The sequence below is a fragment of the Panulirus ornatus genome, chromosome 47 (genome assembly GCF_036320965.1).
Source record: "Panulirus ornatus isolate Po-2019 chromosome 47, ASM3632096v1, whole genome shotgun sequence".
Taxonomy (NCBI): Eukaryota; Metazoa; Arthropoda; class Malacostraca; order Decapoda; family Palinuridae; genus Panulirus; species Panulirus ornatus.
In genome coordinates, this window is record NC_092270.1 from 8,142,631 (window position 1) to 8,170,284 (window position 27,654).

General features: G+C 54.3%; 1 protein-coding gene across 3 annotated transcripts in view; it reads left to right on the plus strand.

The window, feature by feature from the left end:
- The window catches only part of LOC139763508 (heterogeneous nuclear ribonucleoprotein K-like), a 430,043-nt gene that overhangs the window by 21,210 nt on the left and 381,179 nt on the right, over positions 1-27,654 (plus strand). The window contains exon 1 of one of the 3 annotated variants that reach the window (XM_071689656.1): positions 22,743-23,275. The exons of the other annotated variants lie outside the window; for them this stretch is intronic. The gene's annotated coding sequence lies outside the window, so the exon portion shown is untranslated. Of the gene's footprint in view, positions 1-22,742; positions 23,276-27,654 lie in introns of those variants that run through there. 3 annotated transcript variants of the gene reach the window in all.

Genomic DNA, 27,654 nt, shown 5'->3' on the forward strand with positions numbered 1-27,654 from the left:
GAGGGAATCCTTCTTGGCCTGCTAGGTATGAGGGAGAGGGAGTCCTTGGTTTGCTAGTAATGAGGGAAGGGGAATCCATGATCTCATTTATGAGGGAGAGGGAGTCCTTGGTCAGCCAGTTATGAGGGGTGAGGTGAACCCAGCGTGCCTTATTGGTTATTATTTGATATTTTTGACGATACACCCAGCAAGTTTATAGTGGCTCCCATGCTCATCCGGCGAGCGGTAGCGCAGAAAAAAGGATTACACAGGTCACAGTGGGTCATTGTCAGACCCTCCAGTGGGTCAGTGTTACATAGGGTTGTTACAGAGTTGATTCATGAACTCCGTCTCATATACATAGGTTGATTCATGTACTCCATCACATACACTACAGAGGTTGATGTGGTAAGATGCACCGACCTTTTAAGGGGGTTGGAGGGAAGCCTTTGGCTTGCCCTGACCTTGTGGGAGGAGGAGGAGGAGGGAGCAGACGACCACCACATGACCCACAGACTAAACTGGACGAAGGCGACATCTACCCCCATTTCACTCCCTCCCAGTGTCACCGGTTTTGCTCCCAAAACTGGTGGTTCCAGCCGTGGCATTGTGGTGGTGAGGGGAGAGTGGGAGGAGGGTGAGACTGGCACCCTGGTGTGGGGGAGGCCCTGCAACCCCAGTCAGTCTCTCTCTCCTGCAGTTGGTCCTCGCGCCCACCGTAGCCATGTCCCCCCCACACTCGGGAGGAGGAGGAAGAGGAGGGCGGGGTGGGTGTCTCAGCTGTGATTCATGTCCTCAGACGGAGGAGAACTTGATTAAGAAGGGCCCAGTCCCTTCCCCCAGAGAGGCCGGTCGAGAGAGAAGACGTCACGATGGCGGACGCTGTGAGTGACATCAAGCGACCACTCTTGACATCATCATTAGGACTCCAGAAGCAAGACTGCTCGATCGTGCCCTTGTTTCCGTGATCAGCATTGTCGGTATTCCGGCGCGGGAGGAATCAAGAGTAGAAATGTGTATTGGGCTCACACATGTCACGTGTGTGTTAAGTTGGGTACATATAGACGCTACAGGTGTTTATAACGCTAAATAGGTAGGCCACTTTACACCAGCAACATCCCGAATGTGTGATTGGAGGATTTTTTTTTTGCTTTTTATGTAGATTTGTAATTTTACATACGCGACCATTATGGGCAAGTACTTTCTCTCGTCCCCGCGTGCATCCGTGACAAGGGGCGTGTGTGTGTGTGTGTGTGTGTGTGTGTGTGTGTGTGTGTGTGTGTGTGTGCGCGCGCGCGCCTAGCGGGCAGGGGTCATACTGCTTCCCTCTGTTCCCCTGTCTTTCCTCCTCGTCCTCCACCAATGGTACCGCTGCCTGTACCCTCCCTCCCTTTCCTCCTCTTCCTTCCCCAACAACAACCAAATTAGTGGTGTTTGTAAGCCGGTAACCTCCTCCCTTAGGGGGCGAGGGGGGCTGGTACGGTACCTATTGATCTACTACGGTCGTTAGGGCTAGACTTGTCAGCAGTGTTGGGGCTGCTGCCTGGTCTCCGGACAAGTCTCCTATATAATCTCTCCTAGACGTGGTGGTGTTCAGCCTTCGCCATGACTAAGAAGCCTTTATCATCGAAGTCTTCGAGGGTACAGAAGATGCCATGGCTAGAAGCCTTTATCGTCGAAGTCTTCGAGGGTACATAAGATGCCATGGCTAGAAGCCTTTATCGTCGAAGTCTTCGAGGGTACAGAAGATGCCATGGCTAGAAGCCTTTATCATCGAAGTCTTCGAAGGTACAGAAGATGCCATGGCTAGAAGCCTTTATCATCGAAGTCTTCGAGGGTACATAAGATGCCATGGCTAGAAGCCTTTATCATCGAAGTCTTCGAGGGTACTGAAGATGCCATGGCTAGAAGCCTTTATCATCGAAGTCTTCGAGGGTACAGAAGATGCCAAGGCTAGAAGCCTTTATCATCGAAGTCTTCGAGGGCACCAAAGAGTAATAGTTGACAGGGCCTTGATAGCTTGCTTCATCCGCGTGGAGAGGAGCGTAAAGTGATAGATCGGCCAGGGCGTGTAGTCTTGTAATGTGTTTACTGGTTGGGGTGGTGTGGCGAGGAGGGGCGGGGAAACCCGTGTAAGTAAGGCAGTGTGGTGGACCACTGCGGTAGCTAGCGCTGGCGAGGGTTGACTGTCCACTAGGGAATGGTAAAGTGGACCCTTGTAAGTGAGTTGGCAATCCTTAACTGGTATTACTATTGTGGCCTTGCTCGTCTGGCAGAAGCGTCCCAACCCATGGCCTGTTCGTGTGGCTGATCTGATAGGCTGTACGTGAACACGTGTGTGTGTGTGTGTGTGTGTGTGTGTGTGGGTCTGCATTGGCTTCAGTCACCATGTAAACCCCCATTATTGGGGGTTGTTTGTACCTGAAAGATCCTCTGGGGAAAGATGATAGTGGTACACACTCCGTGAGGTCCCGACGCAGGCGATGGCGAGACCAGGTAATGTGGTTTACCTCGATGGCAGACGGACGGCCGTGGTGGTGGTGAGGGAGTGTTGGGTGTCCTTGACCTCACCCACTGAACGTCCCTCCACTGTGGGGAAAGACAATCCCCCCGTAGCTCAGGACGTTCCACAGTGGGGAAAGACAACCCCTCCGTAGCTAAGGACGTTCCACAGTGGGGAAAGACAACCCCCCCGTAGCTCAGGACGTTCCACAGTGGGGAAAGACAATCCCCCCGTAGCTTAGGACGTTCCACAGTGGGGAAAGACGATCCCCAGTAGCTCAGGACGTTCCACAGTGGGGAAAGACAATCCCCCCGTAGCTCAGGACGTTCCACAGTGGGGAAAGACAACCCCCTTCCCCCTTAGCTCAGGGGGGTAGCTAAGTACTTTACAGTGAAAGGAAGTACATTTTACCTCGACCTGAAGACACTCGCGTGTACAGTGGTAATTACATTCATTCTTTGACGGATTTACCTTGTAGAGTACGGGAGAAGGTACGGCGGCTTGTACACTTGTACCTTGTAGGCCCCCTGTTATGCAATAGACTTGTTGTGTGTTGCGCCAGGGGAACCCCGGAAGTTTGAGAGGTGTGTTTCCGTCACTTGACGAGCTGGTGGTACCACCCTTGTGTGTTGTTGCGCCCCGCCAGACCTGTGAGAGCATCTACGAGATGATTAAGCAAGCATATCCAGGGCGGGCAGCCACCCACCACTCACACACCCGCCCATACCCCTCACACAACCGTGTTCACTCACAGTGTCTCTTACTACGAACACATCTGTGTTCTCCCACGTTGCCGTCGCGTTATTACGTCAGCTGTGGAGGTATTGAATTGCTGTAGATGAAAAAGAGGTTGCGTAGATATTTACGTGATAATGATGGGTTATTTACTGGCGTGTGAGGAGGGTGGTGGGTAGACCTGTTGCTTGTGGTCATAATGTGGCGAGAGGCGAGGCCTGGTGTGGTGGTGCTGGGTCACTTGCCAGCTGGACGTGTTACAGTGTCCTCCCAGTGGTTGTGTGACCTGCTTCAGTGGATCAAAAGGCTTATCATGTATATATATATATATATATATATATATATATATATATATATATATATATATATATATATATATAGAGCTTCGTCTCTTCGATGTATATCAACTGACTTATATTTCTCTCCTGTGTCTCCCCTGATGATGTGATTATTACACGAAAGTGCACTTGGGAACTTATCGTGTTTCATTTTCCCCCTGGACTCGTAGGAATATCTTGATCACGCGCAAAATTGTGATCCTTTCCAATATTTTTATATATATATACATATATTTTTCCTACTTTTCCACCCCCTCCGCCTCCATCTTGAAAGCTACGTAGGAAATGTGGAAAGGTTAGGGAGGCTGAGGGAGTGGAAGGGGGTTTGTTGTGCTGTGGGACGGGACCTTCCCCCCCCTCTCCTCCTGCTTCTCTCTCTCTCTCTCTCTCTCTCTCTCTCTCTCTCTCTCTCTCTCTCTCTCTCTCTCTCTCTCTCTCTCTCTCTCTCCACCAGAGCTGGCTTGCACCGGTTCCCTTGACCTACCGTGGCCTGGCGTCGTCTTGAAGTGGCCTTGTTTCCTTACTTCCCGGCATTTAGTCCCTAGGACCGACCCCCGCCCGCCGACCCCCCTTAGTCTTTGTAGTTACCTCCTCCTCCTCCTCCTCCTCTCATCCACGGTCGTCTCTCTCTCTCTCTCTCTCTCTCTCTCTCTCTCTCTCTCTCTCTCTCTCTCTCTCTCTCTCTCTCTCTCTCTCTCTCCTGTGACTGTCTTGGGGGAAGTAGAAGAGACTGGGGGGTGGCGTTGGGGGTGTGAGGCGAAGCCCCTGGGGGTGAGGATGGGCAGGCTGTGTGCCTCCGCTGTAGTGATGACAGGGAGGGGGAAGGAGGGAGGGCAGATATCCAGGCAATCCTGGTGTTAGTATAGTATAGAAGGGGACATTGCTGCTAGCCATGTGTGGATGTGGAGCCCTGGGTTGTGTTGTGTGTGGATGTGGAGCCCTGGGTTGTGGTGGATGTGGAACCCTGGGTTGTGGTGTGCTTTGTGTGGATGTGGAGCCCTGGGTTGTGGTGTGTGTGGATGTGGAACCCTGGGTTATGGTGTTTGTGGATGTGGAACCATGGGTTGTGGTGTGTTGTGTGTGGATGTGGAGCCCGGGGTTGTGGTGTGTTGTGTGTGGATGTGGAGCCCGGGGTTGTGGTGGGTTGTGTGTGGATGTGGAGCCCTGGGTTGTGGTGGGTTGTGTGTGGATGTGGAGCCCTGGGTTGTGGTGTGTTGTGTGTGGATGTGGAGCCCGGGGTTGTGGTGTGTTGTGTGTGGATGTGGAACCATGGGTTGTGGTGTGCTTTGTGTGGATGTGGAAGTAACCCTGGGTTGTGGTGTGCTGTGTGTGGATGTGGAGCCCTGGGTTTTGGTGTATTTTGTGTGGATGTGGAGCCCTGGCTTGTGATGTGTTGTGTGTGGATGTGTAGCCCTGGGTGTGGATATCAGCCTTGGTTGCACGGTGTGGGAAGGCTGTGTGGTGGATGAGGGAAGGCAGAATGTGGATGAGAGACGGGAGGGAGAGGGGCCGACGCCGCAGGGCTAGGGGGAGCTGTGATGGTAATGGAAATTAGGGGGGGGCGGAGTAGGTGAGGTGAGTAGGCAGGTCGTGGTGAAGAGCCAGGCTTTAGTAGGCGGGGGAGAGGAGCTGAAGATTGGGGTGACGAGGGAGAGGAGGCTAAGATTGGGGTGACGAGGGAGAGGAGCTGAAGATTGGGGTGACGAGGGAGAGGAGCCGAAGATTGGGGTGGCGAGGGAGAGGAGCCAAAGATTGGGGTGGCGAGGGAGAGGAGCCGAAGATTGGGGTGACGAGGGAGAGGAGGCGAAGATTGGGGCGACGAGGGAGAGGAGTCGAAGATTGGGGTGACGAGGGAGAGGAGCCTAAGATTGGGGTGGCGAGGGAGAGGAGGCGAAGATTGGGGTGACGAGGGAGAGGAGCCGAAGATTGGGATGGCGAGGGAGAGGTGCTGAAGATTGGGGTGACGAGGGAGAGGAGCCGAAGATTGGGGTGGCGAGGGAGAGGAGGCGAAGATTGGGGTGACGAGGGAGAGGAGCCGAAGATTGGGGTGGCGAGGGAGAGGAGGTGAAGATTGGGGTGACGAGGGAGAGGAGGCGAAGATTGGGGTGACGAGGGAGAGGAGCCTAAGATTGGGGTGACGAGGGAGAGGGAGCGAAGATTGGGGTGACGAGGGAGAGGAGGCGAAGATTGGGGTGGCGAGGGAGAGGAGGCGAAGATTGGGGTGACGAGGGAGAGGAGGCGAAGATTGGGGTGACGAGGGAGAGGAGCCGAAGATTGGGGTGACGAGGGAGAGGAGGCGAAGATTGGGGTGACGAGGGAGAGGAGCCGAAGATTGGGGTGACGAGGGAGAGGAGCCGAAGATTGGGGTGACGAGGGAGAGGAGGCGAAGATTGGGGTGACGAGGGAGAGGAGGCGAAGATTGGGATTAAGAGAGATAAGGTTAAGGCGGTGAGGAGGGGTGATAATTAAGGTGGAGGTGGGAATTTGATGAGGAGGTGAGATGTAGCGATGGGGTGATGATGGGTATGTGGGTGAAGGGGGGGGGAGTGATAATGAAGGGGTGTTGTGGGGGGGGGTTGGTGGAGGAGCATTGGTGGCAGTTGACGTACAGACAGTGTGAGGGATGATGGGATAGGGGGACAGTGTGAGGGATGGCGGGATAAGGGGGAAGGGGGTCGGTAAGGTAGGCTAAGGATGGGAAGGGGGTTTCGGTGTACACAACTGACGGGAGCGTGTGGTAGCTCCCCCGCCCATCCCCTCTTTCTCCCCTTTCTCCTCTCCTCCTCCTTCCCCTCGGGTGAGAGGCCGACGCTCTCACTTGGAAAGAAGGGGAGATCCAGGCCAGGCCTGGAAATCGAGAGGGGAGGAGGGGGGTGATGTGTGCTCGAGCCGGAGGGGGCAAGGTTGTGTCGGAGACGGATGGCTCTCCAGAGCTGTAGGAGGGAGAGTCCTTCAGGAGGAGGAGGAGGAGGCAGCTTGGGAGAGGCTTATCCAGTAGGAGGGGACGGAAGAATGCCTCTCCGGGAGAAAGATGGTGTGGAAGTGGACTCCTCCTGGAGTAGGGTGCACCACCACCTCCAGCAGGAGGAGGAGGAGGCCGACTATGCCAAGGTGGGCACTCTGGCGGGAGGAGCGGGGCGCAGGGTGTAGCCACTGTTATCCCCCCCTCTCTCCCCTACAGGCGTAGCCCGTCAGGTCGCCACTTGCCAAAGTGGCTTGTCCAGGTGTGATTCTCTCTCTCTCTCTCTCTCTCTCTCTCTCTCTCTCTCTCTCTCTCTCTCTCTCTCTCTCTCTCTCTCTCTCTCCCAGGGGGAGGGCTGTGGAACAGGGCGCTGGGGCGGTATGGTGAGACCTTTCCGGCGGCAGGAGAGGGTGAACGTGACGCTGTATGAATGACAGGCGACGGAAAATTTACTGGTGGTCAGGGGAGTTATGGTGGAGCCGAGAGAGAGAGAGAGAGAGAGAGAGAGAGAGAGAGAGAGAGAGAGAGAGAGAGAGAGAGAGAGTACGCCTTTCATGGTCGGAGGGTCGAGGTCAGGTTATAAGTTGGAAGATTAAGGGGGTTCGTGAGGTAGGTGCTGTGGATGTGAGTTGGGGGTCAGGTTGTAGGTAGTGTTAGAACGGTTCCTGCTGAAGGTGTCCGTGTAGGTAAACACACGTAGAACGCGGCTCCTGGTGGTAGGGTTGTGTGGTGGAACGCTTGTAGTACGGCGGAACGCTGGTAGTACGGCTGCTGGTGGTAGGGTTGTGTGGCGGAACGCTGGTAGTATGGCTGCTGGTAGATAGAGTTAAGTATGTCATCGGGTTGGCTCTGTGTAAGAGGGGTCGGGTTGATGAATGCAGCGGTGGTCGGAGGGGAGCGTCGTCGCGAGCTGTTGGTTGGGGGGGAGAGGCTTACCTTCGCATATGGTGGGCCCACGTTGATGAATGGGGGAGGAGGTAGGATGATGAGGGTGTGTGGAGAGAGGTGAGCGGTGATTGGACGCCAGGGAGAGGAAGGGGTGGTGGTCGGACGCGGTGGCGGTATACAGGTATTTGGATGTCTTGTTGACCGGGAGAAACTGATCGCCGTAATTGTATTTCAGTTTTATTAATGTTTTCCTAGATATTGGCACAGTATTTTGTGATACAGTGGGTTAAGATGACACAGCTGTGGGGTAAGTAGAGGGAAAGCGTAGGGGCTAATATAGGGTATGTTACTTCGACGTAGGAGGAGGATACGTGCGCCCTATTAGACCCAGGGCTTAGTGCTGTGGGTCGTGAGAACTGGGGCGGGTGTTGTGTGGGAGGAGGAGCTCGGTTTTAGGGAGGGGTTGGGGGGGGGACAGGAGGAGAAGGATTGGTCTTTTCAAGCGCTGACGCACCGCCGGACGTCAGGAAGGACATTACTGGACATGACTTAGCCTCGTCGCCAGACTGGGAAAGAGCGGCAGATGAGGACGATATCGCCGCAAACCTGAGGCTGCAGGTGACATCGGGGAAATACGCAGTGTGTGTGTGTGTGTGTGTGTGTGTGTGTGTGTGTGTGTGTGTGTGTGGAGGGAGAGGAGTGAGGAAGTCTGTGATCGGTGAGGAAGTGGAGCAGAGGGCGTCGTGGTTGCTATGGAAGCCGCAGTACCGACAACATTCAGGGCTCCGCCGGGACGAGCTGTGGTGCTGTGCTCCCGGGCTTCGGCCGTCTCGGGTTGCATGCAGTTGGGGATGGGGGGGTCAGCGAGGCAACGGCGTATGCACGGGTAATCCCCTGAGGGGGGGGGGGGGGCGCCAGGGTTGCCCCAGGTATGTCCGGTCGTCAGATGTGGAGGGGAACGAGAGATGGCAGGAGGGGGAATATTGGTTAAAAATATAAAGACTTTGAATCGAGTGTGGAGGAGGAGGAGGGGAGAACGGACGGTGTGAGAGCGTAGGAGGCCAAGTGGCCTCTCGTAAGGCAGGAAGAACAATAGCTAGAGCTGAAAGTAATCGATATCCACCAGGCAAGCAGTTCCCGTACCCCCAGAAGAGTTTGGGAGCACGCCGATGTCTTGAGGCAGGTGCTGCACTTTGGCCGGGTAGAACAGGTCCCGGGGTGGGACGCCTTGGGCGGGGAGGACATTCGACGGACAGCGTAACAGGAGACCAAGATGGGCCATGACGAGGTTATCCGTAACCACTGTCTGAATTGCGGTGGGGGGGAAAAAAAGAATTGTCGTAAGGCTAAAGACGTTCCTCCCTTCCCACCACGCCCTCTGGCTCAACAGCTGGTAGGGAGGGGGGGAGGAAAGAATGCAAAGAAACACCATGTATGGAAGAAAGTATACTGCCACGGATCTGGGAAAGTGAGGCCATTAGTGGGGTAGAATTAGGCCCGGATGGGCGCCGGAGGGGAGGAGGTAGGGTAGCGACACCATTGTTGGACCGAGCAGAGAGAGAGAGAGAGAGAGAGAGAGAGAGAGAGAGAGAGAGAGAGAGAGAGAGAGAGAGAGAGAGTTGACCTAGGGCCAAGTTTCGAGTTGGTGGTGGTGGGTGAAGGGGTAGGAGGCACATTGTGACTCAGTGATGGGGATCGCCTGGACCATGGACGTGGCTGGGGGATCACCACTCGTCCCCATAGCATATTGTCACCATCCTCCTAGACACTTCCCGTCACCATCATCTGTAGTCAAGCTACGTGAGGGTTGTAGGGGGGGGGGAACGAGAACGTGTCGGGGATGGTGCGCGGGAGCAGGGGTGAAAACGGGTGCGCTCTGGGTAGATAAAAGACGATTGTTGATGGTGCCTCAGAGAGAGAGAGAGAGAGAGAGAGAGAGAGAGAGAGAGAGAGAGAGAGAGAGAGAGAGAGCTACGCCACCTTAACCACGCCACAAGCCAGCACCAAACATCCTCGCTGGAGATCACGCAACGCACACAATTCTCGTCTTAACTGTAAATTTTTCCTAGGGCAAGATGGCACCTTTTATCGGGCAGTGGTGTTGAAGGTCATACGAAATGGAATGTGTTCTTCAGGAGCCATGGGGGGTGTGGGTTCATGGCCGTCTTGGGGCTATATCTTGGTTGTATTTAAGGGCGAGGAAGTTTATGTGGGAGAGGTTCAACGTTCTGATGAGGGATGGTCCACGATTACCAGAAGCTGATGGTATTTTGAACATGGGAGACGGTGTGTGTGTGTGTGTGGATGAAGGGAGGCACGTGTGTGTGTATGTGTGTGTGGAGAGAGGGAGAGGCGCATGTGGGTTGTGTGTGTGAGGGAGGGAGTTGGATGGGGAGGATAGGTAGGTAAGTTAGCGGTGGGATGGTCGGTTGACGAGGTAATGATGCCAGGTAAACAGCCGCTGGGATCAACGCTCTGATTCCCGAGTCCCGGCCAGGCGGGCGGCCCCGATCGATCACCACCACCGCTGCGGCCCTTCCTCCTCCTCCTCCTCCGCTCCTGACGACCATACCACCACGACCTGCTCTTGCCCGCGGGGCACTGGCCACCACAATTAACCCGACCGCCCTCTGGTAGGCGATGGGGAAAAAAACCAAGCCGTCGCTCCAGTCCACTCCTCAAAACCCGGGAGCCCACTCCAGACGCGGTAAGAACTCCCTCTTCATCCACCTTGATCCCCGGGGAGCCAGCCACCTCGGGGAAGGAGGAAGGTCATCCACGGTGGGGAAGGACCACCATGGTGTTCGTGCAACCCCTCCACCGTACCGGTACGGCCGTGCGAGAGCCCCAGTCATCCCTTCCGTTAAACCAGCGCACCAATCACGGGGATGGCTTTACCCCAGCCGACCCACTCGGTCATCCCCCGATCCATCACAGCAGTTACGAGTCGGGGGGAGACGTCCCCTCCGTCTCGGGTTATGGCCAGCCGCCTCAGCCCCCTCACCGCTGGGCAGAGGTCACCGCCCCTCATTCTTAGGTCACCGTTGTGGTGAGGTCACCAGTTCATTCTAAGGCCACCGTGGAGGACAGACCACCATCTCAGGCTACCGTTGAGAACAGATCACCATCTCAAGCCAAGACCTGTCTGTAGATGATGAGAGGTCACCACCTTAGCCTAAGGTCACCACTGAGGATAGGGCATCACTCCATGAACCTTAGGTCACCGAAATGAGGAGAGGACACCGCAAATGAGCTAAGGTCACGGAAATGGAGAGGGGGAGGTTATCAGGAAATTGAACCGAGTTCACAGCTGTGGAGAGGAGGGAGGGAGGAAGGGAGGGATAAGAAATGATTAGCATATCGTGGGGGGGAAGGGGTGAAGAAGAGACACGATCAGAAAAATGACGTAATTAATGAGAACTGTTAAATGAAGTGGGTATCGACTGCGTTGGTTAAACGAGCTGGTGTGTGTGTGTGTGTGTGTGTGTGTGTGTGTGTGTGTGTGTGTGTGTGTGGAGGACGTTTTCGCACCACTCGACCCTTACCTGACGGAGTGTCCCCTCAACCAGAGATTGTATATAGGCACTCCAGCAAGATGGCAACGCGACGCGACGTTTTCATGAACACCCTCTGCCATCATCATCATCTTCATCATCATCATCTCCTCCTCCTCTCCTCTCCTCCTCCTCCAAGATGCCTGTGATTGTGAGAATTATGAACAGTTATCCGAGGTTCCTTGATTTTGTGTGAAGTCCTTTTTTCTGTGTGAATTCCTTGTTTTTTTTTTTTGTTTTTCAGTAACTTTCTATTTCTCGAGGCAACGCTGATGTATCATTGTCTCGTACATTCTTGCGTTACTTGCGACCACTTTGCAAGACGCTTAAGCACCCACCATATTACCGGGCCGGTTGTGATGTAGCCTTTTTGCCCTGCTCTCATGCACCCCCACTGAGCATGAGCTGATATGCTGTTGTCGTACCGTGTGAATGAGGCGACATTGTATATCAGGTTCCTGTTCGTTGAACGATCCATGCTAATCCCTTGCCCACAAGAACTCTGGCTGGGCCCCAGGCAAGCTCGTGGGGTAGGGTTAGCGTCATCACCTCCGACACATCCCTATCGACGTGATAAGTCACCCCGGCTGTTTAAAGACATTTAGTCCCCAGTCCTCATTCCTCAATCCCCAGTCCTCAGTCTCCAGTCCTCAGTCCTCAATCCCCAGTCCTCAGTCTCCAGTGCCCAGTCCTCAGTCTCCAGTACCCAGTCCTCAGTCTCCAGTCCTCAGTCTCCAGTACCCAGTCCTCAGTCTCCAGTCCTCAGCCCTCAATCCCCAGTCCTCAGTCTCCAGTACCCAGTCCTCAGTCTCCAGTCCTCAGTCCTCAATCCCCAGTCCTCAGTCTCCAGTCCTCAGTCTCCAGTACCCAGTCCTCAGTCTCCAGTCCCCAGTCCTTGCCTGTGGGGAGCAACTGTGGCTTCCCTCTCCCACGTGTGAAATAGCACCCATCCCTTTTTTTTTCCATTCAGGATGGGAGGGAGGGAGGAAGAGGGAGTGAGGGGGGTTTGACAGGGGGAGAGGTAACATTGAGAAACTTGAAAGGTAGTTCTGGGGGATGTAAAAAAAAAAAAAGAGAGACGTAAGGTATGGGTTTGTTAGAGATGGGAGTCTCCCTTCTCGACTACTCCCCTCTCCACTCTCTCTCTCTCTCTCTCTCTCTCTCTCTCTCTCTCTCTCTCTCTCTCTCTCTCTCTCTCTCTCTCTCTCTCTCCCTCCCTCCCTCCCTCCCTCCCTCCCTCCCCCCTCTCTCTATCTCCCCCCCCCCCCCTCTCTCTCTCTCTCTCTCTCTCTCTCTCTCTCTCTCTCTCTCTCTCTCTCTCTCTCTCTCTCTCTCTCTCTCTCTCCTTCCAGGGAACTAACACCTCTTCAGCTTGGCTACACACCAGATTTGTCGCTGCGGCAAGTGTCCCCCCCCCATCACTAACCACCCCTCTCCCCCCCAAAAAATAAGGGGGAGGAGGTAGAAGGGCCCGTGCCCCAGCCGCCCCCGACACCGTAATATTTCTCCATCTTCGTAAGAACAGAAGGGTGGACGGACGCAAGACAGCGCGAGGGGTGCCATACAACCCAGGTGCTTAACTCCAGGATTGGCAGAGGGGGGAGGGCGGATAGGTGTGTATCCTCATAGGGTGTGGGCTGGTGGGAGAGGGACGATGTGGTGGTGGTGATGAGGATAGGCAGGAGAGGAGGCTGGTTGACTGGTTAGGGCCCGGGTGCTTAAGAGAAACAGGGGAGGTTCCTCCCTGGATGATCGAAGGATGCAGGGCTAGAGGGGGGAGGGCGGATAGGTGTGTATCTTCATAGGGTGTGGGCTGGTGGGAGAGGGACGATGTGGTGGTGGTGATGAGGATAGGCAGGAGAGGAGGCTGGTTGACTGGTTAGGGCCCGGGTGCTTAAGAGAAACACGGGAGGTTCCTCCCTGGATGATCGAAGGATGCAGGGCTAGAGGGGGGAGGGGAGAAAGATGGCAGAAGACTATGGGGAAGGGGGGAGGTCATTCGTTGCTGGGGGAATTGAAACCAGTCGAATTTACGCCACTGGTAATAGGCCCCTCCACCCCCGTGGGGAATTTACAAAAGGCGTTGAGGAGGAGGAGGAGGAGGTGTACTGCATCTATGGCGGAAGGTGTGTGTGTGTGTGTGTGTGTGTGTGTGTGTGTGTGTGTGTGTGTGTGTGTGTGTGTGTTGATGGCCTCAAGCGGGCCGGGCGAGGACAGTATTAGCAGCGGCGGGGTAAATGTCCAGACCCCCCGGAGGAGATAAATGGGTCGGGGGTTGATATGGTTAAAGGCGCAGTGTGGCGCCGGGGAGGACGTGGCGACGATCAGGAGGGAGGTGGGCCCGGGGCCACTTGACCCCCTCTGTGTGAGGGAGGGAGGAGTTGGTCATGGCGCAGTGCTTCCCGCCCCTCCCTCCTAGCTTCGTCACTTCCATGTATATCAACTGACTGTTACATTTCTCTCTTGTGTCTCCCCGGATGATGTGATTATTACACGAAAGTGCACTTGGGAACTCATCGAGGAAAAGCGGCCTGCAGCGGATCTAGCAAATCGTCGTCTTTGCTCTTTGTGTTTTTATTGATGCATATGTTAGCCTGTTTCCATCGTGTATGTGTGTGTGTGTGTGTGTGTGTGTGTGTGTGTGTGAAGTTACCTTTTCTTCCCCCTCTCATCTTTTTTTTACGGGTATCATTTCCGACTGGGTTGGACCTGCGTGCGGCGCGCGCGAGTGACCGATGCTTCCCGCGCTTTGTGTTGTGTGGTGGTGGCGACCAGGTGCACGAGGAGGAGGAGGAGCTCTTATGATGATGATGATGCCTTCACCCACCCACCTCCTCACCCACTCAACCCCCGCACACAGCGAAGATATGTGGCGCTTCCCTTCCCCTCTTCTTTCCTCCTCCTTCTCCTCCGCTTCCTCCTCCTCCTCCTCCTCCTCCTCCTCCTCCTCCTCCTCCTCCTCCTCCTCCTCCTCCTCCTCCTCAAGCTTCCGTTTCGTCGTTCCGCTGTCAGCTGTGTGGTCATCCAGTACCCGAGGAAGTCCAGCATTAACGTATACGTCTTAGTATTTTGATGTAATCATGTGGTTTCCCTTTCTGTTGATGTATGACACACACACACACACACACACACACACACACACACACACACACACACACAGGCGCCCTGATCGCCTGTCGTGCTTACGCTCGTTTTCTTTCGTGATTGTGGATGCGATGGGTGGGACCGCCTGTGTCCGTACATTAAGAGGTGGTTGACGAACCTAAGTGTGGTCGTGGTTGTGGTGGTGAGGTGAGGTACTCTTGACACTTGACGTTTTTGAAAACGTTGGCGGCGCTGGAGTTTTGCTCCCCAAGACTGGTGTATGGCGAGAATTTCTTCCCATTTTTTGTTATGGAAGAATGAGAGTTTTTTTCAGGGGTGACTTGTGTGTTAGCGAGGCTCTTGGTTTTACGGAGTTGGAGAGTGAGTTTTGCTCTCTCCAAGACTGGTGTATGGCGAGAATTTCTTCCCATTTTTTGTTATGGAAGAATGAGTTTTTTTTTTCAGGGGTGACCTGTGTGTTAGCGAGGCTCTTGGTTTTACGGAGTTTGGAGAGTGAGTTTTGCTCTCTCTAAGACTGGTGTATGGCGGGAATTTCTTCCCATTTTGTTTATTATGGAAGAATGAGATTTTTTATTTATATTTTTCAAGGGGTGACAGAGAATTTATTTTTTTTTTTCAAGGGGTGACTGCGTGTGTTAGCGAGGTTATAAGCGAGTTGGATAGCGAGGCACTGGTAATGTGTTGATCTGAGTTGTGGCTTGTGGGGCGGGGCGGGGCGGGGCGGGGGCGGGCGACCAACTGGCTCTTATCTTGTAGCTTGTAGGAGATTTTGTCGACTTGTATTTCATGTCATTAATGATATCCTTTTCCTCTCTATTTTGCAGGTATGTGTGACGCGTCCGTTGCCCTGACTGTTTACCTTCGGGTAAGTGATTCGGCATATTGTGTATTGGGTCAGACGATGTTTACACGTGCGGTGAGGGGTGGTGCGAGGCGGAGGTCGTGTGCGCGTTGGTGTATATGTTGTCATATTATCCAGTCGTCACGTGGGCTGTGTGTGGCTGTGATTATTGATCGGCCACGAGAGGGTCGGCAACACACGAGGTTCCTGCTTTATCTCCTCCTCCTCCTCCTCCCGACGCACCCTCTCGCAAGATGCCACCAGTCTGGGGTCGGTCCTAGCCACCCACCCGTGTTAGTCCAGCGCGGGGCATCCTCCTCCTCCTCCTCATCATCATCATCATCATCATCATCATCATCATCATCATTATGAGTGAGGCCTGAAGGACCCAGCCAAGGGTGACGGATTGGGGGAAGGTTGGTGGAGCTGTGTCTTTGGACCGGCAGCGTGATGCGTGAGGGAGGTGAGGATGGGAGATGGTGCAAGACCATATGGGGAAAAGGATGATTATTGGGCCAGAGAGGCGTTGGGTGGAGAGGGTGTATTTTCTGTGTGTGTGTGGATGCTCGATTGATTATTTGCGATGGGTTGGGGGAGGAGTAGGAGGGTTGGGGGGGTTCGTTGGACGTGGAGCGGTTGTGGTTGTGGTGGAAGGGGTTGTGGGTCTCCCTCCGCCGTATTTGGACGGGTTGTATAGTCATGGTGGAGGAAGACGTCAGTCATGGTCGTCCTCGTTGTTGTGGTGGTGACGGAGGCGAGGAGGCAGTGTGGTTACGTTCCTGTTCTCAAGTAGAGCAGTAGTGCCTCCAGTGTGCGCATAGGGACACTGACGTAACTCTCTATTGTCATAGTTTCACACAGGACACTGACGTAACTCTCTATTGTCATAGTTTCACACAGGACACTCACGTAACTCTCTATTGTCGTAGTTTCACACAGGACACTCACGTAACTCTCTATTGTCGTAGTTTCACACAGCACACTCACGTAACTCTCTATTGTCGTAGTTTACCTTTTCCCGCCTTTGGCGAGGTAGCGCTGCGAGTGTGAACGAACAGTGGGGCTTCACCTCCACCCGTTCCATCCTCCCCGTGTCTCATGTATGATGTACAGTGTCCAGGGGCTTACCGTCCATAACAGCAGAGGCCCCCCCCCCCCCCCCAACACACACACACACACACACACACTCACACACACACACACACACACACACACACACACACACACACACACACAGGCTACTTCCAATTGATTATATTGACGTCACGTACCTTGATAGAATGGTCGACATTCCCACCTGATTATCAGGCCTCATTAACCAAAGGAATGAAGATGTGTCGTCTGCGTTCTTCCCCCGTATATACATACACACGGGGCTACGTGCACAGGCGGGAGACCAGTGGGATGCACGTGCATTGGGCACGTATGGCAGTGGGGCGCGGTCGTGCTCCTGCCACTTTACAAGCGGTAACAGCAGCTAGCAGCAGCAACACACACACTCACCCCTTCTCATTATACAGGGTCGTGCAGGAGCAAGTGTCTCGGGTGTTCTTGTGTTCGCGATGTAAATTCATGTGGCTGGCAGAGACCGGTCGTTTATTGCCCCGCACCTCCTCATAACCAGAACGGGTCTTGACTTCCCACGGTGTGTGTGGGTGTGTGTGTGGCCTGTCGTCACGCACGTACGGTGGGCCCTGGTTCTCCTGAAGTGGATGGGTTGAGGTTCGCGTGGCAGCCTTTTGGGTCGAGTGGCGGTGACGAGTGGACGAGAGTGTTAGGCCTGGTTGCACTGCCTGGTAGTGTTAGGTAGGTTGGTGCCCCTGGTTGATGCCCCAGGTTGGTGCCCCCCCCGACACAGCTCGACTGGTGACCGTTGCGTGGTATTTAAGACGGTGTCACGATGCGTTCTTACTCGTATTTCTGTCTGGTTTCAGTTTTGTTCCCCCTCGTGTCGTTTCTCCGGTGCCTTCCGCTGCCGTTTACTTCCCCTCCGTTTCCCCACTCGGCGTCCTTGGCGACTCTGTCCATCCTCCTGGCCCTGACGTAGCACCCCCCCTCCAAACTCCCACCTCATCCCTTTCTCCCTCTCTCCTCATTCTCTCTCTCCCTCTCTCTCTCTCTCTCTCTCTCTCTCTCTCTCTCTCTCTCTCTCTCTCTCTCTCTCTCTCTCTCTCTCTCTCTCTCTCGGTGCTTCTCCATCAGGCAGCTCCTGCAGTTGTAGAACATTACTGAAAGACCGTCGGCCAAGATTTACGATGCTGGGGGCTTCCCGCCGTCCCCTCCGTCATGCAGGGGGGGTCTGGCCGTAGTGACGTCCTGCGATGGTGGGTAGTGGGCGCTGTGTGTGTGTGTGTGTGTGTGTGACGTCGGCCCAGGCTGATGGGCATAGCGCCACGCCGTCCAGGCTGGTAGGTGGGTAGGGTGGTGTAAGGGCGTAGCGTAACGAAGCAGTAGCTGCTGGTGGGGGGTAGGTGTTGGGCTCTTGGGTCGCCGCTGCCGTTGGGGTGAGGTGGATAGAGAGTGGCCTCACCTGTGGTGGTGGTGGTGGCTGACCTCCATTGTTTGGTGAGTACGCCCTTACCCTGGGTGTCGTCCCTCCCTCCTCGCGCTCCCTCTCCCCCTCCTCATACCTCACATTTTTCGTCGTACTCCCTCATTCTGTCTCCCTCATACTTTTTGTTTTCCCCCCTTCTCACGTCGTACTTTCTTCACCCCCCCCCCCCCCAACGCCTCATCGTTCCTCCGGCGACGCATTCCTGCACCAGTCTTACCTTTAGGGTGGTGGTGGCCCGACGGGAGGGGTCGAAGAGGCAGTGGTGGGCCCCTCTGGGCTGGTGGTTGAGGGGTGTGGTGGGTGGGAGAGAGGTCTCGGCTAAGTTGAATCACTTGGGTGGCCGCCCGCCCCCCTGCTCCAGTCTTTGTGTTTGAGGCTCACGGATTCGTTTGGAGGAGCCGGGAGGAGACGTGTCACTTCATTATTTATATCGCCGGGGCAACCCCTCTCTGTGCGTCCCGTCCCTCCCTCCCTCCGTGCTGACACCGGCAGTGTAGGCTGACACGAGAGATGCTGCTGCTGCTACCACTGCTCCTCCACCTCCTCTTCCTCCTCCTGCTGACGCTTAAGGACCTGGACTGTCATGGGTCCAGAGGTGCTGAGCCGCTGATACTGCTGACGCCAGAGGTCTAGGCTGACGACAGCTGGGCTATTCCTTCCGTCCCCTTCCCCCCTTCTCTCTCTCTTGCTGACACAGAGACAGCAATGAGTGCTTGCTCCTGACATCCTCCTGAGTGGGTTAATGGTAGCGTTTCAGCTGGTGCCGGGGCTCCCGACGCTGACCAGACCGCCGTGGGTAGGCTGACTATTGCCTGGGGGTGGGTGCTGAAGCCCCTACAGACGAGGGCGGGCGTATGGGTAGCTTGGGGGAAGGGGCTGACTACTGGTGTCCAGACTCCGCCAACCACCACCGGAGGAGCTGGCTGAAGAAGTTGGTGTTCTGGTTATTTTCAAGAGGAGAGCTGTGGTCGCCCGCCCTCGCTCCGCCCGGACTCCTCCAGTCTCTCCTTGAGGCTCAGTTCGATGTCCCGCCTTTGGCCTCGCGGGTCACGCCGCCGCCGCTGCTGAGAAGGTTATAAGTGGCAAACGTTTTAGTCCATACATTTACGGAGATCCGTTCCTCCCTCCCTTGTGCACCAGAGTGGAGGGAAGGGTGTCCAGCGTCCCACGTTCCCTTGCCTCCCTCCATGGATCCATCTCGTCCCCATCTCGTCCACCGGGCCAGATTCGCTCCCTGTACACTTTCACTCTCCCTTATACCCCGGAAGCTCACCCTGGTTGTACACTCCTCCCTGCCGACCCATCACAACGAAGTCTCGTTTTTATAACCTTTTCTGGAATTTTTGCTGTGCAGGGAGGTAGCGTTTTTATCCAAGATGAAATTTTGTTGAATGTTTCGTCTATTTCTCAGGCTTAACGTAGTTTGTATACACACACACACGCACACACACACACACACACACACACACACACACACACACACACGCGCACACACACACAGAGATGTCTGTTTGTCACCTGTCTATTGGCGCCCCCAAGTCTTGCAAGCCGATGATGACATGTCGGTGGTGGGTGTGCAGTCTGGGTGTGCCGTCACCAGTCATTTCTCTACCGCGTGTGTCACCCGGCGTCGCTCGTCTGTTGTGATGACTGTGCCTGAGCAACACGCGGGTCTTGCTGGAGTGTGCCTAGGGTCGCTGTGGTCCAACTGCCTATCACTGTAGACTCGTCAGCCTTCATCACCATCTCTGCTCCTTCAGTCAGCGATTGCTTGGTCTCGCCTCCCACCGTGGTGAAGTGAACATGTCAGGTTGTGGTTCCACTCGTCTTGGACCCCACTCCCCACAGTGGTGATATGGACAGCAGGCTGTGTACCTCCTCGTCTTGGTCCCCACTCCCCACAGTGGTGATATGGACAGCAGGCTGTGTACCTTCTCGCCTTGGACCCCACTCCCCACAGTGGTGATATGGACACAGGAGGCTGTGTACCTCCTCGCCTTGGTCCCCACTTCCCATAATGGTGAGGTAGACACGGCAGGTTGTGATCCCTTTTTCCTCTGTATCCTACGGGAGGGATTCGACTTTTAGAAAGACCTCCTCCCCATCCCCTGGGTCTCCTCCTGCTGCGTCGCAGTGGTCAGGGTAGGTTGTGCCCTCCTTACTTGGCTCTTCCCACCACATTCAGGGGCGGGGGGTTCGCTTCTCGGTGGCCGTGGTTCCCTACAGAGGCATTGTGGCCTGGGAGAGGATTGGTAGCCTGCCCAGGTTCGGGAGGACAGAGGAAGGGGCGTGGTTTTACCAGGAGGAGGCCCCCCGCCCCTCTCTTTGCGCCGTTCCCTCGCCGGTGCCCTCTCTGGCGCCAGGGGAGGGAGGGGGGGGACCATCATCCCCTCCACTCAGTGGGACTCTTGCCAGCTCGAAATTCCCCACACGGGATTTCGGTTCACTTCCAGGCTGCAGTGTCGTCATATCTGTGGTGTTCAGAGGTCGGTGCGGGCTCGGGTGCGCGCCGTTGTGTGCTCTTGAGGGTGTTTTGAAGGAGTGGTGTGTGTGCTGGCTAGTGCACAGAGGGTGTCGTGGGTGTGGGGTGTTCTGGCTTCCATAGAGAGGGTGTCTTGTGTGTGTGTGTGTGTGTGTGTGTGCTGGACTGCCTGCCTGGCTAGCTGGTGTCTTGGATGGGAGGTTCTGCCATGTCACTCGCCCCCAGGGCTGGTTCGGGGCTGGTATGCATTCCTCGAGCGATCCTCTGTCGGACATTTTCAGGAAGAAGGACACTTGGCTGCCTTCCAGGTGGGTCGGACGCAGATCATGGCTTTGCGTAATGCGACGTGTCTTCACGACCTGTTCGCGACGTAACGAGTAATTCATTTTCTTTTTTTTCTTTTTTTATTCTCTTTTTTTTTTTTCGTCACGCGGGCTTGCGTGGAGGTCAGGCAGTCCTCAATACGGTGGCTGACCCTTGAATATGTGAGGTGTTAGCACTGGGTAATCATTATGGTCGTAAAGAGAGAGAGAGAGAGAGAGAGAGAGAGAGAGAGAGAGAGAGAGAGAGAGAGAGAGAGAGAGAGAGAGAGAGAGAGATTGTGGCGACTGAGGGTCTGGCAGATGGCAGCGCTAATAAAGTTGGTGGGTGCCTCACCCACCCCCACCTTCCGCAGCCGCCAACTTTAGACCGGAATTTTGGGCTGTCAGTGATGGTCTGGTATGATGGGAGGCTGTCAGGGTTGGCCCAGTATGATGGGAGGCTGTCAGGGATGGCCCAGTATGATGGGAGGCTGTCAGGGATGGTCTGGTATGATGGGAGGAGGCTGTCAGGGATGGTCTGGTATGATGGGAGGCTGTCAGGGATGGTTTGGTGTGATGGGAGGCTGTCAGGTTTGGTCTAGTATGATGGGAGGCTGTCATGGATGATCTTGTATGATGGGAGGCTGTCAGGGATGGCCCAGTATGTTGGGAGGCTGTCAGGGATGGCCCAGTATGTTGGGAGGCTGTCAGGGATGGCCTAGTATGATGGGAGGAGACTGTCAGGGATGGTCTTGTATGATGGGAGGCTGTCAGGGATGGTCTTCGATGATAATGGGGCTGTCAGGGATGGTCTTCGATGGTCGTGCGGCTGTAATATGATGGTCCCCTGTGATCGGAGGTAGTCCAGAGGAGTTCAGCCGGTGATGATATATAGTGGACCAGGTTGTGGTCCGTGACCCACGTAGACCCACTCGTCAACCAGGGGACAGGGCCCCTCCTCCTCCTTCTCTGGCTCTTATATAAAAACCTTGGCCTGTTTCCTGCCCCTTCTTCCCGGCCTCCGGCAGCAGGATATCGCACGGATCCCATGTTGGGGCAAGACGTGGCTCGAGGTCTTCTATCTTGGGATCGAGTTGCGGTGAGCTGATTCACAAGGTCCGCCAGGACTCTCTGAAGTACTCCTGAAGGGTCGAGTGTTACCGTCCCTCTGCTTAAGAGGACAGTCGTCTAGAGGGTCGAGTGTTACCGTCCCTCTGCTTAAGAGGACAGTCGTCTAGAGGGTCGAGTGTTACCGTCCCTCTGCTTAAGAGGACAGTCGTCTAGAGGGTCGAGTGTTACCGTCCCTCTGCTTAAGAGGACAGTCGTCTAGAGGGTCGAGTGTTACCGTCCCTCTGCTTAAGAGGACAGTCGTCTAGAAGGTCGAGTGTTAGCGTCCCTCTGCTTAAGAGGACAGTCGTCTAGAGTGTCGAGTGTTACCCTTCCTCTGCTTAAGAGGACAGTCGTCTAGAGGGTCGAGTGTTACTGTCCCTCTGCTTAAGAGGATAATCGTCTAGAGGGTCGAGTGTTACCGTCCCTCTGCTTAAGAGGACAGTCGTCTAGAGGGTCGAGTGTTACCGTCCCTCTGCTTAAGAGGACAGTCGTCTAGAGGGTCGAGTGTTACCGTCCCTCTGCTTAAGAGGACAGTCGTCTAGAAGGTCGAGTGTTAGCGTCCCTCTGCTTAAGAGGACAGTCGTCTAGAGGGTCGAGTGTTACCGTCCCTCTTCTTCAGAGGACAGTCGTCCCGTGGAGAGCAAGACAGCGGACGCCGGTCTTCCGTATTAAAGCCACTCTGCTGCCCGAAAGCAGCTGGCAGTGTTGGGTGGGGTGAACGTTGGGTCTTGATGGAGAATGTTTGCATGGTGAGCGGCTGACCTTCTACACGGCGGCGGTAACCTCTTAATATTTGATGTCTCCCATTATACGTCACTAGGGCGAGTGGGCTTGGAGGGGGGTGGGGAACCTGTCTCCCCCAGCCACAGATCCCGGAGCAGCAGCAGCGGCGGCGGCGGCGGCGGCAACAGCTTCCCGGGACACTGTCGAGTGTGGCGGCGGTGGAGGTTCCAGGCAGCCTCCCCCTCAGTGTTTGGCTCCAGTCCAGGGAGAGCGCTCTCCAGACCCCCCGCTCCTGCCAGCCCGCGGCGCCCACACGGCCATCCTTCGTTATCAGCTGTCTCCACCTCGTTATTTACCGCTGGGTAGAGGCAAGGGGGTGGCAAGGCACTGATGCGACTGCCCCGCCCGCAGCACCCACGGATCCCTGCTAACCGTGGGGCTTGGACGTGACACTTACAACCGCAGCTGCTGCCTTACTGGCTCCCGCGTACGAGCCAGTTCGTTGAGGCAGACTTGCGCTGCTTCGCGGTGGAGACTGTGTTGATCTAGTGGAGGTTCCTCTCGTGGGTTAACAGTGTCGGTGAGCATTAGTGAGAAGTTGTCAGTGCAGCAAGACGACCTTTTATTGTCCTAGTGTGACCGGGGGGACTTGCCCCTGCGTACGTGTGGGGTGCCTGCCGCCTGCTCGGGGGTACAAGGCTTGTTCCCTTCCTGTGCTAGCGTGAGGAGGTAGGCAGTAATCCCTCCATCCCCTCAGGGACTCGGATAGCACGGCCTGCCAGGCCTCCTGTGGCCTGCAGGAGGAAGAGGTGGGAGTCGCTGGCCTCACAGCTCGCCACAGGGAGGTGAGAACACCTGTCAATCTCTCCCCTTCTCCCTGTACACACACATACCCACGTCGCGTCGTGATTTACGTAAACAAGTGGTAGTTGTGTGTGTGTGGGGTGGAGTGGTCGTGTGGAACAGCGTAGTTTTACCGGTGGAGGTCGTGGCTCTTGTCGCTCCACCGTAAGTCACCCCGAAACTTTATCCATTGCCACTTTTATTGGCGTTGAGAATTGGGCCTCACGCACGCCCTGGCCAGTGAGAACGCCTAGTGTGTAACCCCGCCACAACCCCATAGGTTGACCTCAGTTGACTTGACCCCGGGACTCGTTGGTCGGCCTGAGCTTGGGAAGTCGCCTGGCCCGTTGCCCGTGGTAAGTACCCACCTTATGTGCTGTCTAATACACTCGTATTGTTGGCTCTCCATGTGCAAGGTAGAGTATTGACACTAGGGGACCTAAATTGAGCGAAGTTTGGCCGCAGGCCGGGCCAAGTTAGGCCATTTAACTTTTATTACGGTCGTTATCGTAGTTCAGCAGGGTTGGGCGGCAGTGGCGCTGTTTGTTATGCATCAGAAAGTGAACTTCACCGGGACATGAGTGCCCGGAGGAAGGCGGGAGGAGGGTGCTGCTGCTGGGAGGCAGGCAGGATCGTGGACAGCTGTAAATAGGGGAGGATGAGGAGGCTAATAGGGTGGTATGGGGAGAGGATGGTGGCCAGTGGTAGGTAGGTGGAGGAAGGTAGCCTGGGATAATGAGAGGATGATGATAGGTCGGGATGGTGAGAGAGTGATGGCCTCAAGTGGATAGGGTAGGATTAGGAGGATGGTGGCCGGCGTTAGGTAGGATTGGGGGTGTAGGATAGTGGCTAATGGTACGTAGGGTTGAATGGAGGATGAAAGTGGCTTGCGATAGATAGGGGAGGATAGTGGCTATCAGCAGGTAGGTAGAAGAGAGAACAGGAGACCTTATGGTCCATGACGAGGTTATTTGTGCCGTGGTTCAGGAATGGGGGGAGAGCGCAAAGCAGAGGGCACCGACCTCCCCATCCACCTCTCCCTCCGGCTCAATTAATGAGTGGGGGAGAAAAAAAAATGCAATCTTGTGGTTAGATGCCGTCATGGAGAGTTTAAAGGATAATGTGGACTGGGAAAAGTTCCCGTTGAGTTTGATGACATCTGCTGTGTGGCTGGATTCCGATAAAAGAAGAAAAAAAAGAGATAATTATCTCACTGAAAAGAGATGTCGGTGAAGTATTTGCCCAGCCAGGATTTTAAAGGTATTCATAGTCTCTGCATTCACTACAATGGGAGGTAGTTTAGTCCAGTTCTCCGCCACTCTGTATGAGGAAAGAGAAAATGGAATTTAAAAAGGCTCTGCGAACCAGCGTTATCTGAAAACAGCAGCGTTGTTTGATTTACAGAAGGCAGTGACATTACCTCACGGGAAAGGATGAGCTATCCAGGCAGACTGTTGTGGTTGAGTGACGTTTCTGAATTGGAATTTAAAGGTGAGGGTGGTAGTGAGGGGCTTGAGAGTATGTCGCAGTTATTCGTCATTTTTTAGTGATGATTTGGACAATCGCATGTTTACCAAATGGCGTCCTAGCTTCGTCTCTTCGATGTATATCAACGAACTGTTATATTTCTCCCTTGTGTCTCACCCCCGATGATGTGATCACGACACGAAAGTGCACTTGGGAACTTATCGTGTTTCATTTTCCCCCGTGGACTCATAGGAATATATATATATATATATATATATATATAGATAAATTATCCTGTGAGGTACCTGCGAGAGACTGATGCAGTACACTCGCCCCCCCAAAAAAAAGTATCCCTCCTCCCCACACACTTGGCCTGGCCTTTCGAATGATCAACAGCTCCTCGAGCGAGATTAAAACTTGACTCTTCGCTAACACCCCCTTGACGTCGTTGTGAACTCCGCATCAGGGTGTGGTAGCGGAGCCAAGTTTTGATCTCTCGGTCGGCCCATTGTAGATCATTAGAAACTTTATGACCCCAAGGAACCGATACCCTTTTTTGTGGGTGGGTGGGTGGGTGGGAGAGTGTTATTCATGTGCAGGTGATGTCATCCACCGCTGCCGCTGCTCCCTACCACACCGTCATCTTGATAACGCACGACGTTCCCCACTGCCGCTCCTTCGCCAAACTGGACTGTTCACCGGGTATCTCGTCTCTCGGCCCACACACCACCACCACCACCACATCCGACAACCCCTGTCATCTGTCATATTCATCAGTCAGTCAAAATAGTCGTACTCCTCTCTCTCTTTTTCACCTCTTCTTTTCTCTCCCTTACCACTTCTCCATTTGACACTCCCATCACATATTTTCCTCCCCCCAGTTACTCCTTATCATTCTCCTGTCACTGTTACTCACTTCATTTGTGAACCGTTTTCGTATTTTTCCCTGAAATTCATCGATTTTCTCTCGTCATCGGCGGTTTGTCCTCTTGCACTGCATCTGTGCCTTCCTCTCGACCTCCTGACGCTTTCTTTTGTACTCCACCCAATCACTCGCGCCCCTTCCCTGCGGGTACCGTCTGCATACATCAATCATGTCAGTGAATATATATATATATATATATATATATATATATATATATATATATATATATATATATATATATATATATATATACACACATATAATATAAAAATATATATATGTAAGTGAAGTTGAATTTCCATTTTCGAAACTTTGACACACATATGTTTCACTTGCATGAAAAGTTGTAACTAATGGTAGAAAAGTTGTAACTAATGGTGGCAGTTGTGGTACGAGTGTGATCATGACAGCTTTGGTTCGCGTTCACAGCTCACCACCTGGAAATGTTGGCCCCCCCGTTGTGAGTATTACTTTACCGAGTGTCTCCCCTTTACTGTGGGATATATATGTATATGTATACGAATAAAGTGTATATGAACACGCACCTTCATAGAACATACAAAGCTCCAACTGCCAGGATCGAACCTGGGACCCCTTGTATATATATATATATATATATATATATATATATATATATATATATATATATATATGCCACTTAGTCTCTCTCTCTCTCTCTCTCTCTCTCTCTCTCTCTCTCTCTCTCTCTCTCTCTCTCTCTCTCTCTCTCTCTCTCTCTCTCTCTCTCTCTCTCTCTCTCTCTCTCTCCCTCTCTCCCCTCCTCGTCCTCCTCTCTCTCTCTCTCTCTCTCTCTCTCTCTCTCTCTCTCTCTCTCTCTCTCTCTCTCTCTCCCCTCCTCCTCGTCGTCCTCCTCTCTCTCTCTCTCTCTCTCTCTCTCTCTCTCTCTCTCTCTCTCTCTCTCTCTCTCTCTCTCTCTCTCTCTCTCACTCTCGGCGCAAACCGTGTGAGGTATAGCCTTACGCCTCACTTGAAAAGAAAACCAAATTGATGACAGTCGTTGCTTCGATTCGTCGCCATGACCTGTGTGTTGTATCTCGGTTCGTTGCGATACTTCATGTTGTATTTTCTCATGGGTTATCGCCAATGGCTTTTTTTAGTATTATTATTATTATTATTATGGGCGATTGAACGTGCATATTTATCCGGACTCGGCCACTCTTGTTTTATCCGGACTCAGCCATTCTTGTTTTATCCGGACTCGGCCATTCTTGCTTTATCCGGACTCGGCCACTCTTGTTTTATCCGGACTCGGCCATTCTTGTTTTATCCGGACTCGGCCACTCTTATTTTATCTGGACGCGGCCACTCTTTGTTTTATCCGGACTCGGCCATTCTTGTTTTATCCGGACTCGGCCATTCTTATTTTATCCGGACTCGGCCATTCTTGTTTTATCCGGACTCGGCCATTCTTGTTTTATCCGGACTCGGCCACTCTTGTTTTATCCGGACTCGGCCATTCTTGTGCTGTGGGTCCGATCGTGCCGTGGTACCTTACGCCGGAGTGTGGATGAAGCACATTATAGACTAGGGGGAGAGTATCGCTGCGCACCCACTGTTTAGGGGGGCGGGCGTGGTGTCCCCACGTCGACACACCCACACACCACACCCACACACACCACACCCACACACACCACACCCGCACACACCACACCCACACACACCACACCCACACACACCACACCCGCACACACCACACCCACACACACCACACCCACACACACCACACCCGCACACACCACACCCACACACACCACACCCACACACACCACACCCACACACACCACACCCACACACACACCCACACACACCACACCCGCACACACCACACCCACACACACCACACCCACACACACCACACCCGCACACACCACACCCACACACACCACACCCACACACACCACACCCGCACACACCACACCCACACACACCACACCCACACACACCACACCCACACACACCACACCCACACACACCACACCCACACACACCACACCCACACACACCACACCCGCACACACCACACCCACACACACCACACCCACACACACCACACCCACACACACCACACCCACACACACCACACCCACACACACCACACCACGCCGACCTACCGGATGTCTCCCTACTCCCACCTTTATGGCGAAGACGACCTTTTTTTTTTTCTTTTAAACCCACTCCGGATCCACCCTTTTCTTATTGTCCACTAGCATGACGGACGGGGCGACCCTCTCCGTCCACGACCGCGCTGCTGCCTGCCCCCACTTGCATGACAAGGAGGAGGAGGACGACGACAACAACCCTCCTCCTCCTCCTCCTCCTCCT